This window comes from Pelodiscus sinensis, chromosome 19 (assembly GCF_049634645.1).
Source record: "Pelodiscus sinensis isolate JC-2024 chromosome 19, ASM4963464v1, whole genome shotgun sequence".
Lineage (NCBI taxonomy): Eukaryota > Metazoa > Chordata > Testudines > Trionychidae > Pelodiscus > Pelodiscus sinensis.
In genome coordinates this window covers 21530420-21554216 of record NC_134729.1, presented here as the reverse complement: position 1 = coordinate 21554216, position 23797 = coordinate 21530420, and the positions used below count along the sequence as shown (strand labels likewise).

The 23797-nt window shown below is 50.5% G+C and overlaps 1 long non-coding RNA gene across 1 annotated transcript; it reads right to left on the bottom strand.

The window, feature by feature from the left end:
* Positions 1–325: 325 nt before the first annotated feature.
* On the bottom strand, positions 326–21241 carry LOC142819070 (uncharacterized). The gene is made up of 3 exons (XR_012896770.1): positions 21056–21241; positions 2069–2226; positions 326–1050 (listed from the first exon to the last, which is right to left on the bottom strand). It is a non-coding gene; the product is annotated as an uncharacterized LOC142819070 (long non-coding RNA).
* Positions 21242–23797: the final 2556 nt, after the last annotated feature.

The following is a 23797-nucleotide window of genomic DNA, read 5'->3' as shown; positions in this document are numbered from 1 at the left end:
CTCCAATACGTCAGAGCTTGTACCCGCACTGCACACCTCTCCGCAGTGCGTCAGAGCTTGTACCCTCACTGCACACCTCTCTCCAATACGTCAGAGCTTGTACCCGCACTGCACACCTCTCCGCAGTGCGTCAGAGCTTGTACCCTCACTGCACACACCTCTCCAATACGTCAGAGCTTGTACCCGCACTGCACACCTCTCCGCAGTGCGTCAGAACTTGTACCCTCACTGCACACCTCTCTCCAATACGTCAGAGCTTGTACCCGCACTGCACACCTGTCCAGTGTCAGAGCTTGCACCCATACTGCATGCCCCTCCGCAGTGCATCAGAGCTTGTACCCACACTGCATGTCTCTCCGCAGTGCGTCAGAGCTTGTACCCACACTGTGCACCTCTCCCCAGTGCGTCAGAGCTTATACCCATACCCAGGGCTCGACAATGAATATAATCTACTCACCTGTGGTGAGTAGATTTTAGCCCGGTGTGGCCGCGCAGTGCACTTTCCGAACTCTCCCCTTCTCCGGGAGGGACTCAGAGCTCCCACACTCTGTACATCACCTCCGAGCTTCCTAACTTTTCTCCTTTATCCCCGCCTACTTCAAATCCCAGTGGCCCTTGTGCCATTCAGCCAGCAGGGCACCAGGGGGGAGCTTCCAGGCCTTTGGTGATCCCATGGTGAAAATGGGGCAAGCTGGCAGCCGGAGAACAGGGACTGACCGCAGCCGGCAGGTCTGTTTGGAATTAAGATTCCTTCCTAGTATTATTGTTGCCCAACACCCCTGGGACTGGAGGTGCTGCTGGAATAGCAGCCCCAGAGCTAACAGCAAATGAGCCGTTTTCCATTTGCTTCGGCCCGGGCGGCTCGCCCCGAGGAGCGCTCTTGGTTTCTGTAATGACAGTGGTTACTGGGCGCTCGGTTACTGCCCTGCTGAAGGCTTCCAACATGGGAGGAATAAGCAGAAGAATCTCCGCGGGGCAGCGGCCGACTGCCGCGTCTTTGCGCCACTGAATGCCCTGCCTTCCCTGTCATTCAGCCTCCGCTCTCGTGTCCTGGTGGGGGAGCGGAGACAGGCTGATGAGCAACAGTCTGGGCCGTGGCACAAACCTCATGCTAGACTTGCTGGAGTCCCATCAGCCGGTGGGGAAGGACCACTAAACCCTCCCGTCCCACCCGCGAGGTTCTGCCTTGGGGCAGTTACAGCGTGTGCTCTTCAAGCTGTGCCTTTTGGGACCCAAAGACCTCTGGCTGCCAACCAGCAGAGGGCATAAGAGGTGTCTACAAGGATCCCCCTGGGTCTGGTGTCTCTGAATGTGCTGATGGTTTTAATCGCTGCGAGATGTATGTCCCGACATAGGCGGTGGGTAATGGAGGCAAGGGAAGACACGGCCTGCCCCAAAAGACACCGGTGACCCTGCCCACACTCCACTCCCAGCCAGGTCCCCTCCTGTCTGCCTGCAGCAGGCTGCTCTTGGCCTGGAACTGGGGCTGGTGGATGAAGGGGGGGGGATGACAGGGGTGGAGTTTTGTAGTGTGGCCTGCACTTCCTATCTGCCACGGTGCTTCAGGACTGGTAAGCTAGAGCCTGGTGGTGCTCTGGGGCCATATGACTGCCTGGCTGATTGGTACTCTGACCAGCCGGGAAGGCCGGGGCCATCTGGCTGCCTGGCCCCAGGTCTGCCTGGCCACATGGCTACCTGGCTGACCGGCACTCTGACCAGCTGGGAACAGAAGGTCACAGCTGTACAATACTCAGAAAGAATTTGGGCGGAGTTAAATTCTACAGACCGGAAAAATACTGTGTTGGAGAAGTCTAGGCACTAGAACATGCGATAAGTGAGTTTGCACCTCACTTTTTGCTGCCTTCAATTGTCTTTGCTCCTTCTCGAATCTCAGTTCAGAGAAACGTGTTCTTGTTTTCTCTGCCAGCATCTCTAAGGATGGGGCATTAAGCAGAGCATGCTCCTGTCGTGACACTGGGAAGTGACTCCTTTGGGAGTAGCAGATCTGCACAGTGGGCCAAGGACAGGGCACTCAGGATACAATAGGCAGAGTGAGTCTCTTGCTTACCTGCAGAGGGATAGCCAGAGCCTGCGTAGTCTGAAAGACTGTTTGACCCTCACTCTAAAGGCAGAGGAGACCAAGGTGCTCACAACGCTGGGTACCCAGGGAAGGGTCACACTTTTCCACCCCTTCCACGCACATTTATCAGCAGCAGCTCTGAGAATCTGCAGGGGAAAAAAAATCCAATTCCATTGGGATCTGTGACAGGGCATAGGTCAACCTGAAAGGGTTAACCCTGCTTTGCAGGCTGAGGAAGCCCCGCCCTTTCAACTCTGCTGGGCATGCTCAGCCCAGAGGCAGAGTATAAAAGGAAGCAGCTCGGCTCAGTCTGGGCAGGCTGCTGAAGGGGGAGGACGTGGAGTGCAGGCTCTCTACAGGGAGCTGTTACCAGCCCCGACTACAGCTCCACGGCATGCAGAGTTCCAGGTGGAGTACAAGCTGCCTGACGAGCTGGAGAAGAGACCATGCCAGCCAGAGCTAGACCAGCTGAGGACCACAGAGGCCTCAGGGAACCATGGAACTTCACTGAGGGAGAAATGAGGGGCTCAGACTTGTCTTCGGTGAATGAACAGGGGAACCAGCCACTGGGTTTTGGAAGGATCCCCACTGACTTGGTGGTGAGCACCACGCTAGGGTCCTTCCCTAACATGCCACGAGGACATACCACCCTGAACAAAAGGCCTGATTATTGACGCTGGCCATTAGACCGCACTGCCACGTTTGGCGGTCAGGTTCACGCACACAGGTCCTAGCAAACGGCCACACAATTCTTTATTTTTTCTCTTTCTTCTCATACGTGATCCGGTTCCTATGACAGAGTGCACTGACCCCACCACTGGGTCCCTAAATCCCCTTCTGCCATGGGAACCTCGCCTCCAAAACCACCTCTAGCACAATGCCTACCAAATGCCCCACAACAGCTAAGAAAAGCAAAAAAACCACCTGCTTGTGGGTTGTGCCAATTGGGTGCCAGCATGAGAAAAATCAAAGTGGATTCCAGCCGCTACAGCTCACCAGCATCCCATTACCAAAGGGGTACGTCCAACGGACAATATATTTTCCAATAGACAACAAGCTGGACACCAACATCTGGACAAGGATGGGAACGACAGCACGAGACAGGACGTGAGTGAAATTATAAGAGTCACTCATGACTTGGGTGCTGAGGTCCTGGGAGTAAATACCACCACAATACCATGATCACAGTCTTACGGACTTGCCCAGGCTGCAACACAAACGGCATGTTTAGGAATGTTTCTCATTATCAAATACCAGCCATTGAATCACTTGCTCCAGCAGAGACAAACCCTGCAGGCACTCAGGAAACATTCAGAACGTTGCCTGGTTTAAAATACTGCTTTGAATGCTGACAATGGACCCAGGTGGTCGTCTGAAGTAATGGGGTTCACACAAGGCTACGTATTACCCTGTTCTAGCACGGTGGTTCTCAACCTTTTTTCCCCATTGGTGTCTGCCGAGAGGCCCCAGACGCCTGTCCTTTCCAATATGCCTGGAACACCTCTGTCATCATGGGAAAGCCCCAGCCAATGTGACCTCTCTCCCACAGTGCTCACACATGGACTATGCCGCCATTTTGTTCTAAAAATAGCATCCCCCCTGCAGCGAAAGTGCCAAAACATCATACCAGCCCCAGCTTTAGGGGTAAACATTTGCATGACTCATGGCAGACGCCAAAGGTTCCAGGGACCCCCTTTTGGGAATGTGGGTCTAGCAAATAGGGCAGAGATCTGGGATGGAGGAGACCTTGAGTAAGCTGGTTCAATGCCTTGGGTCTCAAATTCCCACATTGTGGAAGAGCAGCTGCTCAGTCGTCATTTATGAATGCTGTGAGATGAGCTGGTTATTTGGAATGCGTACTTTGTGGGTTAGCTTAATAGAGGAGCTGGAAGGAAAGCAAGCTGGAAAGAAACAGCATGGCTCAAGTTAAGCCACTTCTCTGCAAACACATGAAGGCTGTTAAGAGATAATTCCAGGATCAGAAAAGGCCAGGGAACCAGAAGATCTTACAGACTACAGTGGTTCATAAAGGGACTCACTTAAAGATGGGGGCCATGGGTTATTGCTGGGATGCAAACTAAGTCTGTTGGGATGTCAGAAGAAGACAGACTTGCCTAGCAAGCTATCAGAGGATGAATGGTAATAGAGATGTAGCCGTGTTAGTCTGGTCTAGCTGAAACAAAAGACAGGACTATGCAGCACTTTAAAGACTAACAAGACGGTTTATAAGGTGATGAGCTTTTAGGGGCCAGACCCACTTCCTCAGATCAAATTGTGGAAGAAAATTGGCATGACCTAAAGGTATACAATAAAAAAAAGTGAACACATATAAAATAGACAAATCAGATTTTAGAACAGAGGGGAGATGAGGGGGGGAGATTAATGTCTATGAAGTAATGATATTAGAGGTGATAATTGGAGAAGCTATTTTTGTAATGGGTGAGATAATTAGCATCTTTGTTAAGGCCTCTTTGTTAAGAGGATGAAGTGAGCCCTTCAAAAGATAGACATGCCTGTAGAGTAGGTTTTTTTAAAGAATCCTTTTTCTCAAAATGTTTTATTCCTTTTGTTAAAATAATCAATACCGTGGTTTAAGAAGCAAAATGCAGGACAATGTAGCACTTTAAAGACTAACAAGATGGTTTATTAGATGATGAGCTTTCGTGGGCCAGACCCACTTCCTCAGATCAAATAGTGGAAGAAAGTAGTCACAACCATATATACCAAAGGATACAATTTAAAAAAATGAACAAATATGAAAAGGACAAATCACATTGCAGAACAGAAGGAGGATGCGGGGGGGTGGGAAGGGGGAGGAAGGAAGGTAAGTGTCTGTGAATTGCTGATATTAAAGGTAGGGAGAGTGGGATGTTTGTGAGTTAATGGTATTACAGGTGATAATTGGGGAAACTGTCTTGATAATGGGTGGTTTAAGAAGGCTGCCTGGTCACTGTATGCTCTTTTATACTTGAATAGGATTACTATACATCCAGGTTTTCCTGGACATGACCTCTTTTTTTGGTCCTCTGGTCTTTGTCTGGGCAGTTTTTTGAAATATGAGCAAATGTCTGTGGTTTTGGCATTATCACCTGTTACTTCTGTGCTGATGCTGATGCTGGCTGCGGTGCTGCCTTTGGAACTGGGTGGTAGCTGCTGGCCAGGCGCCCAGCAGCAGTGCAGAAGTATGGGTGACATGGTTCCTCCAGCTCCATCTCTCAGTAGTGTCCTCAATTTGGGAACTTGGAAGATGGTAACCCAGGATACATGCAGGAATCATTTACAGTGGGGTGGGAATCCAAGTTTGTCAACAAAGCGGCGAGAACCCTATATATTTATGATGAGATGACTGCACAGCCCTGTTGACTGGCTATGCTTGTTGGGGTCAAGAGGGGCTTCTCTCTTGATAACTTACTCAGTCCTTGGCCTGACTGCCAGGCCTTCCAAGCAAGGAGCAAGTTAGTTCCAGTTGTGGTGGTAGAAACTAGCCTGAGACCTACCAGCTCATTCCTCCCAGATCACCACACATCTCCCCGACAGTGAAGACTCTTGGTCATGAGCAATTCGGGCTGGATTTGAAGAGCCGATTGGAAACAAAAGGCTCTTTATTCCACTGCCAGTCCCCTGGCACAGCCCGTTCCCCCGCTAAAAATCAATCTTTCAATCTGTGGATGTTGGAAGGGTTGATCACCTGAGGGGTCCAAAGTGGCTTGTTTACTCTTTGCTGCGTGTCTAGGATGAAGCTGAGAATGACTGCTGATTCATTTGGAGTCTTCTAAGTGTGGGGCTTTGACTGGCCAAGAGCAGCTGGAAAGGGTTCAGGGAAAAAGAGATGCTAATAATTGTCCCACATCCATCGCAACCTCACGCTAAGCAGAAGAGCTAAACGCATGGAACACAGTGCTGTTCAGCTGTTACCTTTGATGTCAAACGCGGCGTGATGCTAACCAGATGTTGAGGACATATTGTTCTCTTGACATCACTTCCCCATCAGCTCCAGCCCCAACCATCTCCACGGTTGGTTATAAAGATTTTCGTATGCGGAGGAACACTCCCATGAAGTTGAGTTGCACGCCTGGTGGAGATGTTCCAATCCAGGGCTACTCAACACACGGCCCGTGGGCTGCATGCGGCCTGCGGCCCATTTGTTTGCAGCCCACGATGCAGTTTGGGTTGATGGTGAGGTTTGGGTTGATGTGTGTTTTAGTTGTTAAATTCCTGGACTGTTGTGAAGCCAAAACAAAAAAGTAGTCGATATAATGGTCTTGTGTTGAGAGGTGTTTTAGTAGTTAAATTCCTGGACTGTCATTGCTCATTAAAAGTGCTGTCATATGGGTGAAAATTGGGTAAATATTGCATTTTGTTAATATCAGCAGAACTGACTTAAATGGGGCCTGTGTGTTGTGCAGTCTTGCCTTAATCTTTGAATTTATGCCGTCAGTGTGAAAGAAGTTATTTGCATATATTTCCATACATATTTGCATGTATATCCAACCACACTTAAGTTGTGGCCCTTGACATGTGCTGTGAGTATCGTGGCCCCCAGGACTTCCAAAGTTGAGTAGCCCTGTTCTAATCTATGCTGCACTCTTATCCCATCTCAGTGCTAGGGGCATTCTGCTGGTAGGGATGCTCTGAAGGAGAGGCCAAATCAAGGTGGCCATTAACGATCTCACAAGAGGAGAGCCTGGCACATTAATTAATTAATTTTCCGAACAGCCCTGTTAGGCAGGTCAGTATCATAATCCCACAGATACAGGGAAATGAAGGTGGTTGGGTTTAATGACCTACCAATGTCTGCAAAGAGAGTTAGACCTGCCTTGTGCTAAAAGGTTATCTCAGCATAGCTCCCTCGTTCAGGGGTGTGGAAACCCACATGCTCCTGACCAGTCCTAGCTATGCTGACATTACTCAACGTAGACACATGGTGTTGACCAGTTTGGTCAACATAGCCAACTTTGCTCAGGAAAGTGGTGTTGCTACAGGAGACCAAAAAAACCCTTCTGTTGGTGCAGGCTACATCAAGACAACTGGACTGCGCCAAACCAGTGAGGTCAATACAGTTTCCATAGTGTAGACATATACTCAAGATTGGTCTACACTTAAAACTCACATCAGCATATCTACAGCAACCAGAGATGTGAAAAATCTGAAAGAAGTAGCTATGCCAACCTAACCTCAGGTGTAGAATTCTTCCATTGACCTAGCTTCCCATCTCAGGGAGGTGGATTGATGACAGCGATGGGAGAATCCCTCTTGTCATTGGAGTGAGTGTCTATACGGAAGTGCCTTAGTATTTTAAGGGTAGGCATAGCCTCAGAATAGAACACAGGAGTTCCTGGCTAAATCAACTGCTAGACAGACAGCAGAAATGCGGGTTTCCCTGTTTTACAGATGAGGAACTGATGCACCGAGACAGTAAGGGTGCATCTACACAGCACCCTAACCTCGAAATAAGCTACGCAATTTGCGCTATGCAAATTGCGTAGCTTATTTAGAGGTAATTTCAAAATAGCTTATTTTGAAATTCGGTGCTGTCTACACAGTGCCAAATTTTGAAATAAAGCACTATTCCAACAAACCCCATAACCCTCATGGAACGAGGGCTACAGGGATACCAGAATAGTGCGCCCGTTATTACAAAGTATATCTCGAAAGAACAGGTGCATTTAAAGACGCAAAATTGCTATTTCGGGATACTTCCGGTACCCTGAAATAGGCTACATCAAGACAGCGGGGCTAAGTGATTTGACCAAAGTCAAAGAAGAAAGTCATACAAGTGATGGGAATTGAATTCTCATCTCCTGGACCCAAATAAATGCCTTTTAACCACAAAACGATCCCTCCTCCAACCCAATGCAGAAGTGCATGCCCGCATGCCTCTCTCCTGGTGTTACTAATAACGACCATGTATAATTCCAAGGTCTTGCTCACTGCATTGCCGGGTTTGGGGTGGGGGAGGAGTCTTTGTTACATGACATGGAAAACATGAATAACACAATGTTTGTTTTTACATTCTGCTTTGTGTCTTAGGGAGTTTGAAAAAGACTTTCTGCTCTACCTTCGGACAACTCCACTAGAGCGAACTTGCCCAGGGGTGCAGAAATGGTGTTTGCCTCTTGGGAAAGTCAGTGACTTGGGTCGTACTTTTGGCACAGTAGGAGACATTGAAATTAGGGAGAGTTTCATGATCACCTTCAGCTGAGCTGTATTATGCCCTAATTATGCAACCGTTGCCCAGAAAAGGGATTCAGTTTCCTGCAAATAGTCCTGCTGAAACGGAAGGAGCCATTCCCAGTTGCAAGGGCTAATTGGGGTTACAGCCCGGGTCTAAAAAGGGATACTCCTCCGGTGGAGGAGGACTTGATTCTCCATGGCTGGAGCCCTGTGTTTGTCACTAATGAAATAGAGACCAAAATCTCCTTTTGTTTCTCCTTACATTTCCCCAGAACTCTTTGTTTTGATCCAATGACAAGGCAGCCCCATGCGAACGCAGCTGCCTTTGTGTTCTTTCCCAATGCTCTATGGACATCAAGGCAAAGAAATCGCAACTTTCCCTCTTGTCTGGTAGGAAGCTTGTTTCCCCAGGGGTCTGATGACAGACTTTCAAATATTATATCAGCAGGGATCCAGTCCACATTTACCTAAATTGCTCCTGTCTCTCCCAAATTTCCCTGTCAGGGCCTGGGCATAATTAAGCATAATTAAGCATATGTGCCTGTTACTTTCCAAACTTTCAAGTTGGTGTCTCATGTACGCAGGCTTGTCAAGAGAAATACGAGGTGCCGGTGCCTCGTTCCCAATGCCCTTCCCATTCCATTCTATTGACACATTTTGTTTCAGATTTTGGGGATGCATATTGTCACCCCTTCCCCCAGCCCTAAGTGTGAGCAATCCGCCTATATAAGTTCTGCAAAGATTGCATAAGCCCACGTGCCTTCAGGCTAACGCTGCCCTTTCTTGTGTATTTGCATAGGAGTAATTATAGTAGGATAATTACAACCAGAGCTCATTACACACAGAAATACCCCGCTCCACTCTACTGCCCCATTCCCTCAAATCCCTTGCCAAAAGCGACCTTAAGAGTCTCAGTAACGGTTTGACATTTGTTTATGAGCAAAAATTAACCGGCCAATAAAGGGGGGAAATAGACGAGGGGAGGGGAGAAGAAGAGGGGCTGTCCACATGCTTTCTGTGTCAGCCGGGCGTTTCTGCTCCTGCCTAAACACTGGCTGAGAAGCTCAAAGAGCCGAACATTTTATAGGTGATGTCAAGCTAACATGCATGTCCACACTGGCCTTTCACTTCAAAGTTCACTGATTGCCAATTCACTCAAGGCACTTAGCACATCCGTGCAGATGGCAGATTGAACCTTCCTGGTCTGGCACCCTCGGGCCCTGACCAATCCCAAACAAGGGATTCTGCTGGACTGGTGTGGTCCCCTGCCGCTAGCCTCCTAGCCTGCTGCCCCTCCCTGCTGCTGGCATGGCCCCCCTCCTTGTGGGGGGAGGGCATAGCTTGGCTCCTGTGGGGGGCGGGGCCCAGGCAGACAGGGTGGAGCCTGGGCAGAAGGGGTGGGGCTGGGGACTTGCCTCCCTCAGCCCTACCATGCCTCGCCCATCCCCAGGGGATCCTTGGAGCCACCATCCCCACTATGGCTGACGTGGCCGGGAATCCCCAGCTTCAATGTCAACAAACCACCAGCGTGGCAGGGGATCCCTCTCCCTGGAGATCCCCAGCCACCGTCGGCACGTCTGCTGCCAGCATAGCCGGGGTCTCCAGCGGCCACCGGCCAAGGGCTGGGATGATGTGGTTCATCAACATCCATTCACCTGTTTGTGGCCGCAGAGTTGTGGAGTTCAAAGCACTGGCCAGAGCGGCTAATTGGACATTGTGGGAAACATCCTGGAATATAATAAACTAAAAAAAAAACCCAAAACCCTACCGTAGTACACACTGCATGATTGTCAGCAGTAAAGGAAGGGGGAGAGAAAAAGTCCCTTGTAGGTGGAAGTTTTTTGTCACCGAAACTGGGCATTTTTCGGTGACTTTTGTCATGTTGCAATGCAAACGCTCTCTGGGTTCTGTCATCAAAACAAGATCTTTGGTGACAAAACTTGCCAGTGTAGAGAAACCCTCCTATGTTGAATGCAGCTCACTGGGAGATTTTGTTCCTACAAAACAAATCGAGGAAGATGAAAACGTTTTCATTGTTTCCAAATGTTTCTTCATGGTTTTTAAGGATCTGGATTTTAAAAAGGGAAATTTTTCAGGGTTAGAGTCTGTTTATTTGTTTTGATGAAAAGTCAAAATCAGCCACTTCCCATGGAAATTTCTGTTTTGACAAAAATAAGTCATATTTCACTTAATTTTTTTTTTAATGAAAACTTTTGAGCAGCCCTAGTGCTGACCTCTCTGGAGACTCCCAGTGTCACGAAGGGAGTTGTTAAGTGTTGAAAATGTGGTTTTTATTTAGGCACTTTGAGAGCTGCTGCTGAAAGGTGCTCTATCAGAACTAGGTAGTAATTCTTAATATCCTGTCTGATGCTGGTCTCTCTTCCTGCCACTGGTTAAAAGGGATAAGCAAATAGGCTGGGAATTTCAAGGAAGCCAAAGGGAATTAGGGTTCATCTACATGGGGAAATTGGACGGCATCACTCCCCGGGCTGATTCCAGAAGAAGGGTGTCTCTTCTCAGTTTAGTTTGACCTGCTTCCCAAGCTAAATCGGAGAAAGATACTTTATGAGGTGCCCAGCTCCCACTGAAATTTGGTAGGAGTTGAGCACCTACCTCCCTGCGACTCTCCAGAGAGACCCAGCCCTTGGGCGCATTGAGATGGCCATCTGTCCATTGCCAACTGGACTGATCACCCCCAACTCGCTCTACAGGGGCATCAACTTTAACATCCCGCAGGCCAATCCATGGAATTCTCTGCCTGTGATAGACTCTGCGCTAGTTGAAACGTCCTAGACAAAATGTTCAGACTGAGGTGTCTGAACTAGGCAGAATGTCGGAGGCTAAGTTTAGGCCCCCGTGTCTGACTGCATCGCTTTGCTCACGGGTAATACACTACTCAGCCGACCAATACAACGCCCAATGGAACCAGCCCATCCCTCCCTTCGTTGGGAGGTGCTGACGTGACAGCTGCGATCGAGGGATGCCTGGAATGAGGCCCTTGTTCTGTAAACACACCCGCACGCAATTATGTTCTGGAAGTGGAGCACACGCTCACTCTGAAGGGGGTCGCGACCTTCCGGCAGGCTCAGCCGTGACTATCTGTGTCTAACACGAAAGCCTCGACAGCTCACATGGGTTGATGAAATCCAGATGGGGTTGGCTGCAGGTCTCATGTTGGTGAAGGCCAAGTGGGAAATGGCCGCCCTTCCGAGCCCGCAACTGCTCCCCCAGCAAAGACTCGCTGAAGATTTTGCTACCCTGAGCAATGGGTTCTAAGCCTAGAATATTTTAGCTGGCTCTGGACTCAGAGGTGGCCATCAAGGAGGGTCCAGGAAAACTCTACTACTTTGCGGTTCTCTTCTCGCTCTCCCTCCCACCTAGAATCCCCTGGGCCACTAGGATGCTTCAGCTGACGATGCCAGTTGTAAAACTATCTAAGGATACATCTACGCAGCAGCCGAGAGCGCGATCCCAGCGTGGTTAGAAGACACACGTTGGTTCTCCTCCAGCCAGTCATGGGCGGCGGGTACGCTAGGCAGGGGAATGCATTGCCTTCCCAAACCTCCAGTCTGGCTCCGCCCACACTCCGCCCCCAGAACACCTACTGGGAACGGAGTGTTGCTGCCCCTAGCACCCCCCCATCCCGTGCTCTGGGCCAAGAAGGCTTCCTTATGTGTGGAGGGGTGCAGCTTGGCTCCTGTGGGGGTGGGGCAAGCAGAAGGGGCGGAGCCTGGGCAGAAGGGGCAGGGCTGGGGGCAGGCCTACCTTCAGCCACCTCCTATGAAGCCAGCATGTTAAAACAGCAACATGGCCATAGGAGTATATATGGGCCAGGCCCCCAGGTGCAAACCCTCCTGAAACCTTGTACACGTCCTCAGGGGATCTGTCTGTGCCACGGCAGCTATGCTGCTATTTTTAGCATGCTCTCTCCAGCACTGCTAGATCTTGTCTGTCTCTCATGCCAACATACCTATTGCAGTGACTCAGCCTTTCCAGACTGCTGCTCCCCTTTCAGGAGCCTTGTGTATCATATATATAGTAGCCCAGGGTATGTCTACACTACCCTGCTAGTTCGAACTAGCGGGGTAATGTAGGCATACCGCACTTGCAAATGAAGCCCGGGATTTGAATTTCCCGGGCTTCATTTGCGTAAGCGGGGAGCCGCCATTTTTAAAACCCCGCTGGTTCGAACCCCGTGCAGCGCGGCTACACGGGGCTCGAACTAGGTAGTTCGGACTAGGACGAGGTGTACCGGTAGTTCGGAATAGGAATCCTAGTCCGAACTACCTAGTTCGAGCCCCGTGTAGCCGCGCTGCATGGGGTTCGAACCAGCGGGGTTTTAAAAATGGCGGCTCCCCGCTTATGCAAATGAAGCCCGGGAAATTCAAATCCCGGGCTTCATTTGCAAGTACGGTATGCCTACATTACCCTGCTAGTTCGAACTAGGAGGGTAGTGTAGACATACCCCCAATGTCTGTGACTCTGTAATGCTGTAGTGTTACGTGTTGCCTCTGGGGGGCGCTGTTGCCTCCCACCATGGCGCTCGGCTGACTTCTGCGCCGCTCAGCCGGGCCGCCGCGAGGGAGCAAACAGCACAAGAGGCCGTTTGGGCTCCGCAGTCCCCCAAAGTGAGATGCAGGAGGAGGAGGAGAGGAGAAAGAGAGACGGAGAGAGAGGCAGGAGGCAGAGGAGAGCTGGGAGGGAGGAGGAGGAGAGACAGAGAGATGGACATGGAGGAGAGACCTGAAAATCCCGTTTTATGACGAGCTATTGGCTAGTTCTTAAGATTCACCTCACTTAAAAATTACTTACTTACAAAATCAAACATAAAAACTATACAAGTGTTGCAGCACATTATTACTGAAAAATTGCTTCCTCTTTCATTTTACCCTATAAAATAGCACAATTGGAATAGATTGTACTTGCATTTCAGTGCATAGTGTATAGAGCTGCGCAAATAAGTCACTGTCCTTGTGAAATTTTAGTTGATGCTACATAAAAAGCCCTAATGATGTTAGTAACTTGTAAAACTATGGAAATAGTTAGATGAGACGATATATCCCCAAAAGACGTTGGTGTACCCCCCAGGGGCATGTATACCCTTGGTTGAGAACCACAGCCCTCTGTCACTTGCAGCTTTACCTCCCCACTCTGGATCACCTAAAGTACTCACCTCCTTCTCCCAATTTAGCTTACTCTGCTGCCAAAGTGGATTGATCTACATGGGAATCGACATTCCCAACGCATGCTGAAATTTGCCCGCAGTTGGGTGACCAACTCCCTGCAGTGCCAGGGGGAATCCCAGCCGGGTGTCGTGCTGCCCCCCATTTACACATGGCGAGACAGACTTGGGAGGAGGGGGTTGTGTGAAAGTCAACAAGGCCGTTTTGCAAAGAAAAAAAGTTGTCTGTTCTGAACGTTTCGGCCGGCTCAGCCCTCCCTGCCACCTAACGATTAAACCCTGGATCAGTCTGTGCAACCTAAAGGACATTCCCCGCACTATTCTGTGCCAGCTTTGTCCAGACGTAGACAGGCCAGGCCCGGACTGGGTAAACTTCCGTCTCAAATGCTTGTCTGCGTAATGCCCAATGGTTTTCCAGAGGATGCTGAGGTTCGGCATGTTCTGGAGAAGCCAAGGTACACATGCCAAACAATTCTGATAGCTTTCTTTGACAGGATAACAAGTCTTGTGGATAAGGGAGAAGCGTTGGATGCGGTATACCTAGACTTTACTAAGGCGTTTGATACGGTCTCGCATGATATTCTTATCAATAAACTAGGTAAATACAACTTAGATGGGGCTACTATAAGGTGGGTGCATAACTGGCTGGATAACCATACTCAGAGAGTAGTTATTAATGGTTCACAATCCTGCTGGAAAGGCATAACAAGTGGGGTTCCGCAGGGGTCTGTTTTGGGACCAGCTCTATTCAATATCTTCATCAACAATTTAGATATTGGTATAGAAAGTACGCTTATTAAGTTTGCAGATGATACCAAGCTGGAAGGGGTTGCGACTGCTCTGGAGGATATGGTCATAATTCAAAATGACCTGGACAAATTGGAGAAATGGTCTGAGGTAAATAGGATGAAGTTTAATAAAGACAAAAGTGCTCCATTTAGGAAGGAACAATCAGTTTCACACATACAGATGGGAAGCGACTGTCTGGGAAGGAGTATGGCAGAAAAGGATCTAGAGATTATAGTGGACCACAAGTTGAATATGAGTCAACAGTGTGATGCTGTTGCAAAGAAAGCAAACATGATTTGGGGATGCATTAACAGGTGTGTTGTGAGCAAGACACGAGAAGTCATTCTTCTGCTCTACTCTGCGCTGGTTAGGCCTCAGTTGGAGTATTGTGTCTAGTTCTGGCCACCGCATTTCAAGAAAGATGTGGAGAAATTGGAGAGGGTCCAGAGAAGAGCAACGAGAATGATTAAAAGTATAGAGAACATGACCTATGAGGGAAGGCTGAAGGAATTGGGTTTGTATAGTTTAGAAAAGAGAAGATTGAGGGGGAACATGATAGTGATTTTCAGGTATCTAAAAGGGTGTCATAAGGAGGAGGGAGAAAACTTGTTCATCTTGGCCTCTGGGGATAGAACAAGAAGCAATGGGCTTAAACTGCAGCAAGGGAGGTTTAGGTTGGACATTAGGAAAAAGTTTCTAACTGTCAGGGTGGTTAAACACTGGAATAAATTGCCCAGGGAGGTTGTGGAATCCCCATCTCCAGAGATATTTAAGAGTAGGTTAGATAAATGTCTGTCAGGGATGGTTTAGACAGTATTTGGTCCTGCCATGGGGGCAGGGGACTGGCCTCGATGACCTCTCGAGGTCCCTTCCAGTCCTAGTATTCTTTGATTCTATGCCAGGCGGTTTACATTTAGGAAGGCTCTCCAGCACATCCATCACTTGTGTGGCAAAGAACGGGCTCCCTGTGACCGTGCCCCACCTGACCCAGGAGCGCACAATCTTGTGAGAGCTCCGCCCACTTTGAGGAACTGCCCCCGGCCTGTCAGTCCGGCAGGGTCATACCAACCATGCTGGCCTCTGGGGGTGGCATGGGGCAATCCTGCTCCCTGTGTGACGAGTCCTTCACTCGCCGCAGGGATGGCCCCTCCCCCTGGCTGTTCTGCCCAGTCAACTCCCCGTCCTGGAAGCTGCAGCGGGGCACCAAAAGCGTCCACGGGCCACTGGGCAAGGTGGGGGAGGGGTGCCAGCACCACGCTCCAAAAAGGGGCAGGGCCAAGGGTGATAGGGGTGGGGCCAGGGAAGCCAGCCCTTAGCGCTGCCCGGAGCATGCAGTGCTGCACCGCAGCAGTGATATAAAAGACTGGGCTGCTGCTGCCCCAGGCCTCTTTGAATCACCAGGTCCTAGGGCAATTGTCCTCTTTGCCCCACCCCCCGCCAGCAGCTCTGGGTTGCACGCTGTCTTCCTATCAGCCTGCAGCCCCTCTGCTTCCAGGTCCCATAGCATCCTCTTTGTGGCTCGGCCCTCTGGCCAGGTCACTCAGCACCCGTCCCTCCCCTTCCAGGCTTCAAAATCTCCCCCAGTGCCTCAGGCCATCTTCCATTTCACTGCCCCTCCAAAGCCGCTTCCCCTGCAGCAGGGAGGGGGATCCAGACCTGCCCTCTACTCAGGGTCCCAGTCCAGGGACCCTACAACATGCAACCATGATCCATTTTGTGCCCACCCAGGCTGCTTATTCCCTGGGCTGCCTCGTCCCCAGGGCTCTCTTCACCACCCTCTGGACCCGCCCCCCAAGTCCTGCTCCTTCCCTTGGTTCCTTCCTTCCTCTCTACTAAGAAGAGGGTGACCACAAACTTCCTCCCGGCCACCCTTGCGGTGGCCAGTTCCCTAGGTTTATACTAGCCTGGCCCACCGCTGCTCAGGAGAACTTCCTTCTAATCAGGGCTCTTCGCCCAGCCGGTATCTCCCTCAATTGCTGCTTAAGAGGTTCATTGGGTTGTCTGGCCTCCATTAGCCCCTTTAGGGCAAGTGTGGGGCTGACATCCAGTCACAGGGCAAGACCACTCATTAATCAGTTGCAGGAGGCCAGGGTGGAGCTTTCTTATGTTGCTCAGAATCGGTAGCATCTGTATTCCAAGGGTGCGGAGAACTCACTGAAACCTGGCTTGGTTCTCAAGTGGTTCAACCCTCCTGGCCAGCCAGGTGTTTTTCTCGTGGCCTCCTCCTCTGATGCCAAATGGGGTCACACCCTCAGCAGATGGCGCGGAGGTGGTCCCTGGTGGTCTCTGCACAGCCTCACTTCGCCTGTATGGGGTGGGTAAGGTCCACAAAATGCAGTCCTCAGTGCTGTCTGGGTTGCAGGAAGAAATAGCTCATTAAAATAGGGCTCGGCCGGCAAAAAGTTTGGGAATAGAGGCTGCTGGAGCCACAGAGGAGAAACAGCTTCAGGTCTGGGAGAGTTTTGGCAGAGTAAAGTGAAGAAATAGCCTGCATTTCCACCCGTCTCCCTCCTCTCTCTGACTCTCACTTTCACCAACACCGACCTTCCCTTCAGGCCTGGAGCCAAATGAAATCTTGTGGCTGGAGAATACATTCCTTGACGGTTTTACAGAGTCTGACTTCCTGCTCAAATGCTTTGGGTTCCTTTGTTTCCTCTCACCTGGAAAGCAGGTGTGAATGGAGGCAGTGTCCCCAAGTGAGTCCGCTATGACCTTGAGGTGTCCTTCAGCTGTGAGGCATCCCCCACATGGCCTGGAAGGGAGCCAGAAGCAAACCCTGAACGCACAGGCACTAGCTAACAGAATTCGTGCTTGCCCCCGGCTGAACAATTCCCCACTTCCTTTGCTGTACACAGCCCATGGTCAGGGTCCCTCTGGCCAGGACATGAGATAATCGGCTGAAGTGCTGTCAGAGAGCAATGTCAAAAGAGGTGGAGCTGGAACATAGTGAAATAGTAACCGGTCCCCAGGATTAGATGGTAGAAATCCAGTGGGGATATCAATAGAAGGAGTTTTTCGGCCCATGAAGGTATACCACCTCCCCAAATTACGTTAGCTAAGGAGATGGAAGACCTGTTCTGGGCTTTTACAGCAGGGCTGTGTCTACACTGGCCAGTTTTTCTGGAAATCAGCCGCTTTTCCGGAAAAACTTGCCTGCTGTCTACACTGGCCGCTTGAATTTCCGCAAAAGCACTGACTTCCTACTGTAAGAAATCAGTGCTTCTTGCGGAAACACTATTCTACTCCTGTTCAGGCAAAAGTCCTTTTTACGCAAAGCTTTTGCGCAAAAGGGCCAGTGTAGACAGCTCAGATTTGTTTTCCGCAAAAAAGCCCCAATCACGAAAATGGCGATCGGGTTTTTTTTGCAGAAAAGCACGTCTAGATTGGCACGGACGCTTTTCCGCAAAAAGTGCTTTTGCGGAAAAGCGTCCGTGCCAATCTAGACGCTCTGTTCCGAAAATGCTTTTAACGGAAAACTTTTCCGGAAAATCATGCCACTCTAGATGCAGCCTCAGGGGTTTTGAGTGACAGCTGTTGGTTGGAGGTGTTTTTTTCACACCCCAGATCTATTTTTGTCCCTGTAAAGTTCAAACATGCACCAAGCTGAAGAATGGAGTGGCTGAACTGCTAGCAAGAACGTGCACTCTCTCGTTAAGATCGGCTACGACACCTGGAGACAGAAGGGCAGTGAACATCACAGCCATCTCAGTAAAAGGCTCTGAGTCAGGGTGGGTCTTTAAAGGACAGAGGACGGTGTGAAGGCCAGAACTTTAACAGGATTCAAAAAAGAACTAGACACATTCATGGAAGTTAGGCCTATCAATGGCCATTAGCCAAGACGGGCAGGAATGGTGTCCCCAGCCTCTGTTGATCAGAAACTAGGAATGGGCATCAGGGGATGGGTCACTTGACGATTACCTGTTCCGTTGATTCCTTCAGAGGCACTTGGCATTGTCCACTGTCGGAAGACAGGACTCTGGGCTGGATAGACCTTTGGCCTGACCCAATATGACCGTTCTTATGTCGGACCCAAAAACCGCAGCGCCAGCCACGCAAGTCCCTCACAATTTAACACAAGGAGCAGCCGCTGGCTTGAGCAAGCAGCAGGCTGTTATCCTCAGCACAGGCGGTGTAAGGATAAGGCCTTTTCCCGCTGCCATATTGGAAAGCCCGCAGCCTGAGGCCGCAGCCAGAGTGAAAGAGCAGCAGCCACGAGCAGCAGTTCCGTGCTTGCAGGTGCTCCGGATGGGTCCGTTTTCTCAGGCATTCCAGAAGGTTCTATGCTCTCCGGTGCACAGACTAGATGGGCAGATCATGTCATTCGTATGCCGGACAAACGTATACCTAAGCAGCTCCTTTTTGGGGAACTCTCTACTGGTAAACGCTCGCGTGGTGGACAGAGGAAATGTTACAAAGACACACTCAAGGCCTCCCTGAAGTTGTTTGGAATTGATACAACCACCTGGGAATCGCTGGCACACAACCGCCCTGCCTGGCGCAGTCTCATCCACAAGGGATGCCAAGCTCTCGAAACAAGGCGCATCTCTGAAGCACAACACAAGCGCGTGCTGCGCAAGTCCAAAGCTACCAGCGCGACGATTGCAATGCCTACACATGTCTGCCCGACATGTTCCAGGACATTTGGTGCCCGAATTGACCTGATAAGTCATCTTCGGACACACTGTATCCAGTCTCAAAGCACTTAGTGGTGTTGAGGTCTTCATCGACCACAATGGATGAACAACATGCTCTCCGCTGTGTGTGAGGGTTCCCTGCAGCCATGCATGCGTGATACACGCGAGGGCCAAGTCAGAAGCCAAAGAGCCACCCGTCCCCTCCCGCAGGAGAGCCTTCCTGAGGGAAGCTGGGTTGGTCTCCTCCCAAGTGGCCCCTGGTGGCCTGTGGCAGCGTTGTGATGTCCTGCCTCAGTTTCCCACTTGTACTTAACTGGACCTTGGTGTCCTTAAGGGGGCCTATCTCATAGGCCCCATGGGGCTGATACCTCTCCCCCAGTAGAAGAAAGAAAGTTGGCTCAGACCCCAGAGGGGTGGAGGTCTGGGCCCATCTCCTTGTACAGGGGCCACCCACCCCTCCGGAGAACCCTGGGCTGGCTCATTGCCAATCGTCAGTTCCTACTCAGGCTCACTAGGACCAATCCTACCATCTGGGCCCAGCAGCACGGCCACTAAGGTGGAAACCTGGCCCCATCCTATTTTTAACGTGTTGCTTGTGGCCAGGCAAGCCAGGCCCAGGCAACGCACAAAGCACAGTGAGCCCTGGACCTCGGCTCGGGTCTGCGGCATGCAGAGACACCATCATTTGCTAGTGGAAGCTGCAGATGGTGAGATCCAGCGACACTGAGGGAGACACCCAGGCGCTCCTACCAGGTCTGGGCTGCCCTGCTTCACGATGCCTGGCTCCCCAGAGCACCTCCCTCGATTTTCAAAACGACAACAGATGGGTTTTTTCCTAGCACAATGTTACATCAAACGGCATTTCCCGGAGCAGGAAAAAGGCATTTTCTGCTGCTGGCGCACGCTGGAAAGTGCATGTGTTTTCCTGTTTGTGACAGCTGGTTGTCAGCACCCAGGGGCCCATCTGTTCTTCAACGTTTAAAAACAAAACCCTCTGATCCAGCTAAATAACAGCAGCTCTTAAAGAGATCCAGCTGGAAGGCAGTGTGGTCACATGGGGCACAGCCCAGGAGACCTGGGTTTTGCTCCCCACTCTGCCTCCGAGTGGCCGTGTGGCCTTGCACAAGTCACCTCCTTGCTTCGTCTCTTTTCCCACCCGTTTTCCAATCCGACTGGAAGCGCCCTAGGACAGGCTCTGGCTCGGTTTGGGCAGCACCTGACACAGCCTTTGTCTGAGCTTAACCTTTGTCTACACTGGCAATTCAGCGACAAAGCTTTTGAGTGACTCAAGCTCATGGGTGGAAGTGGGTTTTGCCCCTGAAAGCTCATGATGCTATTTTTATTAGATGCTAAGTCAGTGGTCACCAGCCAGTAGATTAGGATCTACTGGTGGATCTTGGAGCCTCTGACAGGTGATCCTGACAAGTTTGGCCAAGATGCTGTCAAGGCCAAGGGCATGTCAGCTGCCCCTCCCCACAACTTCTGCACATCTCCTGCCCTCTGCCTTGGAGCTGGCCCCTCCCCATGTGTAGGGCATGGGAGGGAGAAGAGGGGTGCTGATGCTAAGGTGCCCTCTTCTCCTGCTTTGAATCCTATCTCCACAGAGCAGAGAGGGGACACAACAAGACTGGGGCAGGGGAGAGTTGGCTGGCTGCTTTTGGGAGGGGTGCAGGGCCAGGACAGGGGTGAACCTGCCTTAGCCCCACTGCACCCCCACCCAAGAGCTACTTAAGGTAAACAGAGCCCAGCTGGAGCCCAAAACCCTACTCCATGAACATGAACCCCGTCCTGCACCCCTAACACCCCTGCATCCAAACACCCTCCAGGAGCCGGCACCTGCAACCCCCTCCTGCACCCCAACAGCCTGCCCCAAGCTCAGCTCAGAGCCTCTCTCACACTCCCGATCCCTTAACCCAAGACCAGAGCCTGCACCCCGACCCTCTGCCCCAGCCTCGTGAAAGTGAGTGAGAATGGGGGAGGGAGGATGGAGTGAGCAGGGGTGGGGCCTTGAAGAAGGGGCATGAAGGAGGTGGGGTAAAGGTATTTGGGTCTGAGGTAGATCTTGAATTGCATTTACATTCAAAAAGTGATCTTGTGCTTAAAAAGGTTGGAGACCCCTGCTCTAAGGTGTCACAGAACTATTCGTTTTTAAAGCTTTTGTCGTTTCACGGGTGCTTAAATCCCCTCCACACACACCTCCCGCTCCATGACGATGACAAGTTGTCCCGCTGCAAGTACCAGTGTGCACAGGGTTGTGTCAGCAGGAGCGCTCTCGACAAAGCAAATGCTGCTCGTAGAGGGTGGATGTTTGTGTCCTCAAAAGTGCCGACAAACAGTGTCACTAAAAGATGTAGTGTAGACGTAACCTCAGTCGAAGCTTCTCAGTGCTTGTGAAAGAAGAAAAGCAAAGTGAGGCATGAAAATTAGAAATGGACATGAGCCCGTGGGGCTTAGCAAGACAATCAAGAAGAGGGGGGGTAGTCTTTTGTGGTCTCCGTACCAATTCAAGAGTCAATTATTACTTTCCGGGGGGTGGGGGGGAGAGATGCTCGGTGGGGTTTAAAAATGGTCCCCAAGAGACAGATTTTCCATAGAATCATAGAACTGGAAGAGACCTCAGAAGGTCATCAAGTCCAGCCCCCTGCTCTAGGCAGGACCAATTCCAACTAAATCAACCCGGCCAGGGCTTTGTCAATCCAAGACTTAAACACCTTTAGGGATGGAGACTCCACTACTTCCCTAGGGAACCCATCCCAGTGCTTCACCAGCCTCCTAGTGAAATAGTTTTACCTAATATCCAACCCGAACCTCTCCCACCACAACTTGAGACCATTGCTTCTTGTTCTGCCATCTGTCACTACTGAGAACAGCCTCTCTCCATCCTCTTTGGAACCTCCCTTCAGGAAGTTGAAGGCTGCTATCAAATCCCCCCTCACTCTTCGCTTCTGCAGACTAAACAGAGCCAAGTCCCTCAGCCTCTTCTCATAAGTCATATGCTCCAGCCCCCTCATCATTTTGGTCACCCTCCGTTAGACCCTCTCCAATGCGTCCACATCCTTTCTATAGTGGGGGGCCCAGAACTGGACACAATACTCCAGATGTGGCCTCACCAAAGCCGAATAAAGGGGAATAATGACATCTCTGGATAAAGGATCAACAAAGCAGTGAAGGGCACAATCCATCCGCTCAGCCACGTCGCTGGTGGACATATTGAGCAGGGATGGCCCTGGAACCGATCCTTGGGGCACTCTGCTTGAAACCGACCGCCAGGCAGACATTGAGCTGTTGATCATTACCTGTTGGGCCTGACAATCTAGCCAGCTTTCCAGCCACCTTACAGACCATTATCCAATCCATACTTCCTTAACTTGCTGGCAAGAATACTGTGTGAGATCGTATCAAAGGCTTTGCTAACGTCAAGGTATATCACATCCACCGACTTCCCCATGTCCACAGAAGCAGTTACCTCATCGTAGAAGCTAACCAGGTTGATCAGGCATGACTTGCCCTTGGTGAAACCATGCTGACTATTCCTTATCACTTGCCCTTGGTAAAACCATGCTGATTATTCCTGATGGTACTTGTTCCTGCTGTGAAGGCAGGGGACTGGACTCAATGACCTTTCCAGTTCTAGGAGACAGGCATCTCCATTCATTTTTTTCCCCTCTTCCCCTCTTGAGTAGGCCTCAACTGGAGTATTGTGTCCAATTGTGGGCACCACATTTCAAGAAAGATGTGGAGAAATTGGAGAATTTCCAGAGAAGAGCAACAAAAATGTTGAAAGGTCTACAAGATATGACCTATGAGGGAAGACTGAAGGAATTGGGCTTGTTTAGTTTAGAAAACAGAAGCCTGAGAGGGGACGTGAGAGCAGTTTTCAAGTACCTAAAAGGGTGTTACAAGAAGGAGGGAAAAAATTATTCTCCTTGGCCTCTGAGGACAGGACAAGAAGCAAGGGGCTTAAATTGCAGCAAGGGAGGTTTAGATTGGACATTAGAAAAAACTTCGTAACACTCAGGTTGGTTAAACATTGGAATAAATTGCCCAGGGAGGTTGTAGAATCTCCATCAGTGGAGATATTTAAGAGCAGGTTGGATAAACATCTCTCAGGGATGATCCTGAATCTGGTACTTGGTCCTGCCGTGAGGACAGGGGACTGGACTCAATGACCTCTTGAGGTCCCTTCCAATTCTATTGTTCTATGGTTCTAAAACAAGGCCCCATGCTCTCCCAGTCTTTGCTCATTTCTAGTGTGGAATATAGCACAAACCAGCTATCTCATGGGCCCCAAGTGGCTGATCCTTCTCCCCCAATACAGGAGGGTAGCCCACTGTGCCTCTTTCCAGGACGTCCATGTCACTCCAGCTGAACCCTCCGGGGGGATAGTCAAGAGATCCGTGTAAGGAACAGTCTGGGCAGTCCTCTCCCACACACATATTGCCATGGAGACCACATCCCGGCCTTGTCTTTGAAGAGGAACACTAGGCAATTGAGCAGCTACCACTGCAGCCCTCACGGTCTCCGCTAGCCTGATTTTCCTCTCTTGGCAGGTGGAGGAGCCAGCAGGCTCTGGTCCATTCCATCTTGTTTAGCCAGCATGCAGGGTGAATGCAGGGTAATGAAGGCAAATGCATTCTGCAGGAGTGGTGAGGGAAGGGGGCAGTAGCCCCCAGCCAGGCAGACATTGTGAAACGTAAACATCACTCCCCCTCCCCCCCCACACACACACTTTTTTAAAGGGCCTGATTCAAGCTAGGCAGGTGCTTGGCATTTTCCAGAAATCAGGCCTTTGCCGGTGTCTCAGGTTGGACAGTCAACAATCACACGTCTCGTGTTTAAAATCTTGGCTGTCCAGCACAATGGAGCCCAGCAGAGACAGGAAACCACTGGAGGAAGATTCACTTTTCAGTCGACAAGTTCCCTGAGAACCAAACTCGG